Source organism: Lactuca saligna, chromosome 2 (assembly GCF_052625555.1).
Source record: "Lactuca saligna cultivar CGN05327 chromosome 2, ASM5262555v1, whole genome shotgun sequence".
Lineage (NCBI taxonomy): Eukaryota > Viridiplantae > Streptophyta > Magnoliopsida > Asterales > Asteraceae > Lactuca > Lactuca saligna.
Window position 1 is genome coordinate 94,565,784 of NC_136418.1, and position 8,785 is coordinate 94,574,568.

Here is an 8,785-nt window from a genome sequence, read left to right on the forward strand (position 1 = left end):
AAGGAAAATTTTTGATGATGAACAAACAATTATCGAATTCTCTATAGTTATGTATTTGAGATTGAAGGTTATTACGATATTTTCAAGTTTGTTACAGTGTCTTTTATGCTTACATTAAATGAGTGGCTGAGAATGATTCCCCCATTCTCAACTTTTTTTATTTTCTCAATTGAACCCACCTCTATATATATATATATATATATATATATATATATATATATATATATATATATATATATATATATATATATATATATATATATATAGATACTAGCCATTTACCCGTATCAAACGACGAATACAAATAGTTTCTTTTAAAAATTATTTTCTATTCGGTAACATGTATGAGTAGGTACCCAAATTTGATATGAAGGTAATGAAAAGTTAACCCTAACAATGAAATTTATTTTGCTTTGGAAAAGATGGTAACTTGTAACATGGAAAGTAGCCCATTTAGCTAGATTATTTTCCATTTAAGAAAAATAATAAGTTGTGTGATTATAATTTTTTTTTAATTGAAGATGCATATTTTCATTTGTGATGGCCGCTTATTAATCAATCACCATACGTTCTTAATTGTTAATGCAATGATTTAATATGGTAACTAATGCTCTTTGCAATAGCAAGATTGGCTTATGCCAAAATTATGAACAAGGAAATTAAATCTGTTATAAAAATCACAACGGTTTCCAATTTAAAAAAGAACCGAAAAAACGGCACCAGGCGGTATAGTTTCTAGTTCATGTAAACTCTTACATCTGGTCTTGGTTCAAAACCGGTTCAGTACCGATCAGGTTTTTAAGCTCATCCTTTTTTTTTGGAAAATAGTTTCATTTATAATTTAGTATTTGAGGTTTAGGGTTTATTTTTAAGGGTTTGGGGTTTAGGATGTGAACACTTGTATTTGGATAATAATTTTTTTACGCAATTAATTTCGCTTTGCTCCACGTTAGAGAATAGGGCTAATGTCATAAAAACCCTCAACTTTTCAGGGTTTATCGGTTTTGCCCAAAGTTGAATTTTATGTCCGTTTTTACCCTAACATTTTCCAAAAAAATATTCGGTTTTACCCTTTTAGCGGTGATAATAGGTTATCATTATATTAACTTTGCAAAAAACCCTTAAGTTTATAGTTTTTTTTTTTTTACGTTTTTACCCTTAAGTTTATAATTTTTTTCACTTTTACCCTATGTATTTTTTTTTTTCATATTATACGTATTCAAGCAGAAAAATCATATTTATATACGAAAAATTTTTAATTAAAAATTGTATTTACATTTTTTTAAAGTTATTTCTTTATATATATATATATATATATATATATATGTGTGTGTGTGTGTGTGTGTGTGTGTGTATGTGTGTGTGTGTGGGTTTTTTTTTTCTCGGATAAACCATTTAAGAGCTAAAAAAACAAGTTAATATGTTTTTAGAACTACAAATATGTATTTTTATGTATTTAAAAATATACATATCAATAAAAAAAACTTGTTCATTCATAAATATGTTTATATAAGTATATACATATATTTTTAGAAGTGTAAATATGTATTTGATATATATTTTTTTTAAGTATAAATATATTTTTAGAAGTATAGATACATATTAATATATAAAAAAGTAAAAATATGTATTTATACTTCTAAAAACTATATCTATAAAACATATATTCATAATTCTAAAAATATTATTTATCTTTTTAAATGGTAGAACCATGCAAAAACACACACACACAAACAAACAAACAAATATATATATATATATATATATATATATATATATATATATATATATATATAACATTAAAAAAATATAAATACAATACTTAATTAAATATTTTTCCGTATATAAATACAATTTTTCTGCATGAATATGTATATTATGAAAAAAAATATACTTAGGATAAAAGTGTAAAAAAATTATAAACTTAAGGGTAAAAACGCAAATAAATAGTAAACTTAAGGGTGTTTTTGCGAATTTAATATAATGGTAACTTGGAAACTTGTTATCACCGGTAAAAGGGTAAAATCGAACATTTTTTTAAAAATGTTTGGGTAAAAACGAACATAAATTTTAACTTTGGATAAAACCAACAAAACCTTGAAAATTTGATTGTTTTTATGACATTAACCCTAGAGAATATGTTCCTAATATACGTTAAAAAATAAATGTACATATGTAAAAAAAAAAAAAAAAAAAAAACTCAGTTACACATTATTTAGGTTTTTTTTTTTGTCAAACTATAATGTTTAAGAAATAGTTTTTAAAACATATCCTTTTAGGCTTCTAGCACTTCGGACTTAAAGATTTATTATTGCATTATATTTTTTTTTGATTTCTCGTTTTATCTTATCATTATTATATTAATTATAATTTTGACTAATAATTAAAAGTTAAGTATATTTTTAGTTATTAAATCAATATCAACACATTATAATATTTGTTTTTTAATATATAAAATCTTAAGATTTTTCTATTAACTAAAAAATAAAGAGTAAAGTTTTCATGTAATAGACAACTTTTTTAAATGATGCATATTGGTGATAAGTAGTGGAATAATAGCATTTAACATACATTCGTCTGAATGTTGCACAACGATGATTGAACAACAATAAAAAAAAAAAAAATACATAGACTGGTAATATCTTATATACACTGGTAGTAATCCTCCTTGTATGTCCATTACCCAAATTAACAATTGCTTTCTTATTTATTTCCACAAAAAATCAGATATATGGCTAATTTGGGGAAAACACTTGATTTTTTTTTACGGCGATCAAACTGATATAGGGCGTGTTCGGCAAAATTAGCTGGTAGTTGGTGGCTTGTAGTTTGTAGCGGGTAGCTTGTAGCGTTTTGTTAAACGCTACATTAAGTAGCATTTGGATTTGGAGCGTTTTGTTTAAACTAAACGCTAGAATCTTGTAGTGTCGAACAAGGCTTTCTGTTCAAAATAAAGTGTTTTATCAAACGCTAGAAGCTAGAAGCTCTCAAACGCTCTGTGCCGAACACGCCTATAAATAAAAATAAGTTAGAAGGGAGCTATCATAATACAAAGTGAGTACAAAATAAAAGAAAAGGCAAACAAAAGCAACATACAAAAAGAGTAAACTAAACCTAACAAAGCAATGTATTTATGCAGCAATCACCAGATGGGAAACAAACTTTTCTAGATGCACCAATGAAAAGCAGCAAAGCCAAGCATACCAAAGAAGCAAAACCATCATAAAAAAATTATATAACAGGAGAGCGAACCACCATAGGAACAATGAACAGCAGGGGTAAAATGTCCACTGCAGCAAAAAGGAGAAGAGGCCACCAAATGATCAAAACAGTAGGAACCAATAGGGGCAAACATGCCCATGCTAATAATCAAAAAACAAATAAATCAACTTCTGATGCAATAACTCAGCCAAGAAAAAAGCTCAATCCATGTAAACTTTGAACCATAGAACAGAACAGCGAGCACTTGAAAGAGCAGACCAATCAGGCGAGCATCATCAACAATCAGGCGAAACAAAAACATAAGAAACCAGAAGAGAACAAAGGCCAAAGCAAGGGATAAATGGACCCTAATGCTTAATGCTTAGAGCAACAGAAAGCATGTAAAATCCTGGAAATCAATTGATGTTTAATCAAGGTTAAAGAATTCTAAGAAAATCTGTTACTCTCTTTAAAGTGCTTAATAAGAGATACATATAAGCACATGTACCATTATCCATAAATTATATGGAAATTTTGAGCCTAAGAATGCATTCCTTCAAAACAACCATAGTTGAAGCCTTGAACTCAAAGTCAAACCTATAAAGCCAAAACATGTAACAATATCGCAAATTAATAGAAAATCAACAAAAAAAACATCAAATACTTAGAAGAAATAAATGGCCAGATGGTTCATTTTTAGTGGTAATAATGGTATAGGCGTAGATGTATTCTTCTGTAAGTGTTGATTCTCATAACCGTGGAAAGCAACGATCCTTCCCATGATAAACCTAACACCAGATCAAACAAAAAACAATTTTAGTGTCTGTCTAATGCCAAAAAAAACAGAGCAAAATGGATGAGCTTGAGTAAGTATTGTCTCATAAAAAATGGAAACATACATGATTGTGGTGAGTCACACATGGGGAATTGTAGGCAAGCAATAAGCATTTGAAAGTATGAGGCAACATTTAGCCTATGCAATTCATGAAGGAAGCTGGAAAATATCAAGACACAACAAAAAGTTACAGATCGGACATTGTGGAATCCGACCTTTCTAAAAATAGACTAATAAAATGTATATATAAAAGAATACATCCATAGAAAAATTACCTCAAAACTAGTAGGATGTAATTAAATAGGTCATTTTGATCGAATCTCAACTTAGCTCTAATAGTGCATACCACACGTCTGAAGAAAATTGAATGTTGGTGATTTTAGTGTCACCATGCCATTTTATGTAACTGGAATTCGCATGTGAGCTAAGGGGCTTCTTAATTTGTTTTCTAATATGTATACAGGTTGGTGCGTAGTGTGCACATGTATAAGATCAAATTATTAGCCGGTTCGATGACTAGTCGGGGGTTCGAGGGTAGCGCCCCTGGGTCCAGGTTTCCAGAGGGGTAGCGCCCCATTGGCAGGGTCTACGGGCAACGCCCCTAGTGAGGTCCAAGGGACAGAGCCCCTGGCTGGGGTCCTGTTATTTCCAAAGTGGGTTATTCCGATTCTTGAGGGTGATTATGGTAAAAATAACGAAACTCATTAGTTTTGGTAATCCTAAATACTCATTAATATCCAGATTACCCTGACTTGTTTCCAAAGGAACCCATAGCAGCCTAACCCTAATGAAACCCTAATATCATTTATTATATAAACGTCTCTTCTTTTTAGAAGATAGGCACGATCTTAAGCTCTCATTTTTCAATATACTTTCACAAAATCCTCTAACATATTAGTCTACGATTTCTGTGCTTAGAGTCACAAATGTCCACTTGGATTATCCTAGGCTGAATTTTTTGTAACCTAGTCATAGGGTAGAAATATCAGTTCAGAAAATGATATCATGATCCAAGTTGGTATCCAGATCTCCACCATAAACCCTAAATTTTGAATATAAACAAAATAAAAAATTTCAGGCAACTTAGCATTCATCAATCAAATGAGCCACCTATACATCTTTAGATTCTATTAATAAAAGGTGATTTTAAAATTTTCATCCAAGGGACCATGGTCTAAAAGGAAATTTTAGGGTTCCATATCTTAGAGAAAGAGACACTTGGGAGAGAGAATGCTCAGGAGTTTTTTTGGGTTCCTCTTGATTTGTAGCAATAGATTCTAGGGAAGATCGGTGATAGTAGATGGTGGTGAGTGGAGAGAGAGAGAGAGAGAAAGAGAGAGAGAGCGAGAGAGAGAGAGGGGGAGAACCATACCGACTTCATATCTATTTTGAATATTTTCAGTGGGTAAATACTAAAAATCAAATAGACGCTGAACAAACATTGGAAATCAAAATACAAAATCCCTTGCAACAAAATGAACAGAAAAATGATTCAGGGAAATCAAAATACAAAAATGTTTGCAACATCACAGCCTCTCATTCAATTTGGTTGATATTCACTAAATTGATTTATAACCAAAATAAGTTGACGCCCACCGTGGGGCTGTGGTGTTTATAATTCTCAACAATCATATCTACACAACCAACCTTCTCTTCTTCCTTTGTTCCTTCTATTCCTTCAAAAAAAATTTCCACCTCCTCCAAGAGGACTCCTTGGTAAGAGGAAAACTTCCGATGTACCAAGCAAGAGCACTCCTCCGATTTCTCCAGGATCCCTGGTGTAACATCCCAAAATCATGACTAATTTTTTTTTTAAACAATTCCAAAATCCATAATTTATATAAAAACAAATTTTCTCAAAACCATAAACATAAATTAGAGCATCTCAAAATCACAAGTCATAAAAAAATCCAAGGATAATGTGCACACTCACACATTTGCCTTGCACCTGTCCTCTAATCTACCTAAAACCATAAAATCAAACAGCAAGCCAAAGCTTAGTGAGTTCCCGTAACGAATCCTACACCACTAAATAGATATCATCATGCATACATGAGCCTTCAACATGACTGGAACACCGTGTAGAGCCTACAGCCTATCTAGACTGCTCTCCTGGCCTTTGGCATGACTGGACCAAAACACATGGGCCTACAGCCTATCCGGACCGCCCTGGGTATCTTGGTCTTCAGCATAAAAAGCAGGACCGCCTCAACTCAATCACAATATGTCGATATATGCAACAGATAAACATAAACATATAAACAACAAATATTGATAATCATACATATGTACCAATCTAAGAGATTGCTACTGCATAGCAACATCCTATACATAAGTATACATAACATAATCTAGTGTGACGATATTGGTGTCATAGACCCACAAGTACAGTGACAAAAACTAACCTAAACCACTCGACAGAAGCCCAACAGCTACCTCAGCGTCAAAACAACAAAACCAAACTTCTTGAAACCCAACCGAGACCAATCATGAAACATCCCAAAATACGACCCAAAAATTTTTATTTAACAATTGCTAAAAACACTATGATAATATCATAAAATAAAACCCGTACGTCAATATCTCAAAACAGTAGAAAAGTGTTATGAAGAACTGTATCAAATCACATTTATGAAAAACTAAAAACATCTCCCAGGACAACTGAAACTGTGGTGTATGCGATGCCATCAACCTGAGCTCTTCCCTTTGCTTACGGAAGTACCTGAAACCAAAACCGAAACTGTAAGCACGAACCTTAGTGAGCTCCCCCAAACTACCACATACCATACAATACATATAAAGCACATACTGGGCCTTGCCCACTGCATCGGACCGAGGTCCGGACTAACTGGGGCCTTGCCCACTGCATCGGACCGAAGTCCGGAAACTGACTGGGACCTTGTCCCCTGCATCGCACCGAAGTCCGGACTAACTGGGGCCTTGCCCCTACATTGGACCGAAGTCCGGAAACTGACTGGGACCTTATCCCCTGCATCGGACCGAAGTCCGGACTAACTGGGGCCTTGCCCCCTGCATCGGACCGAAGTCCGGAAACTGACTGAACATAGCATAGCATAACATATCAACTAGCATAAACACATATACTGCATACTACATCGGGCCGTTGCTCGGAACACATAACACATAAATCTTGTCTGAGCCATGAAGGCATCGAACATACTAACTACTGCATCGGACCGAAGTCCGGAAACTACTGCTAACTGAACGGGTCGGCATTGTGGCCTTAGACGCGTTCCTACTGGAAGGAAACTCACCTCGTGATCTGGCTGCTGAGTGTATGGCTCTAGAAGCTATCTGCTGCTGCTCAGGTATCTCCCCAGCTACAATTCCACAAATACACTCAATCAAATACTAATAACTACATTGGGGTAAAATGACTCTTTTACCCCTGGCTAAAGTCAATTCTCCTGGTCAAAGTCAAGTCTCCTGGTCAAAGTCAACTTACAGTTGACCTGACTCGCCGACTTGGGCCGCCAAATCGCCGAGTCCCTACTCTCATTTCTCAACCCTGCTTGCTACTACTCGTCGAGTATGGCATAAAATCGACGAGTTCCCATTCGCTTCTAAAACTCAGGCCATCCGCATCCGACTCGCCGAGTTGTATGAACAACTCGACGAGTTGTTCTTGAATCTAAGAAGATTGTCTTAGACTCGCCGAGTTGTATGAACAACTCGTCGAGTCCCTCCATTACTGAGTCTAACCTCCGACTCACTGAGTCCATTCTACTACTCACTAGTCCCCACTCGGAATCACTCAAAGGGGAAAGATTGGGGACTCGCGACTCGACTCGCCGAGTTCGAAGAATGACTCGCCGAGTCACATGCATGCAGTTACTAAAAACTCAATTCTGCTTAAAACCACTGCATACAATTTATAGCTCTGAGTTTCTAAGGCTGGTTTACCACGTAAAGTTTCCAACTTTACGTGTACATATGCATGAAAAAGGATATAAAGGCTAAAAAGGCACTTAGAAGAGTAGATCTAGGGCTATCATGCAAAATGGCTCCATAAAGGTGATAGATCTATGTTTTTGGAACTGAAACATGGCTAGATCCAAAGGCTAATCAATCTAATGTGATCTCTCTACTATAAACAAGCTAAGGAATGGATAAAATGGGCTAAATATGCTTATGAAAGAGAATCAATCATAGAAACAGAAGGAATCCGATTATTACCTCAATAAACTCTGAAATGGGTGCAAGACCTTGGATCTTCTTCTTCTCCTTTGGATCTAGCCTCCTTCTATTCAAAACTTCAAGATTCACACAAGAAATGCTCAAATACTCAAGGGAATGGTTAGGGTTTGCTAAATGATGCTCTGAGGGTGAAAGAGACGAGTTTGGGGCTCATATGATGGTTTAAATAGGGTGCAAACCCGGGGATTTAGGGTTTCTACTTAGCAGGCAGACTCACTGAGTCCCGAATATGGACTCGCCGAGTCACCGATCTAAACGCTGCTCAAGATCCCGTCTCTACTCGACGAGTCGGGCAATAGACTCACCGATTCCCTCTGCAAACTTCTAAATAAATAATATAAAAACAACATACCATAGACGGGTCATTACAATTCTCCCCCACTTGACTCAGACTTCGTCCTCGAAGTCTGCTACGGCTGAATCTGCAAATAACTCTGGGTAGTGCTCTCTCATCTAATCCTCAGCCTCCCACGTCCACTCAGACCCCTTCTGGTGCTCCCACTGCACCTTTACTAGCTGAATTATCTTGTT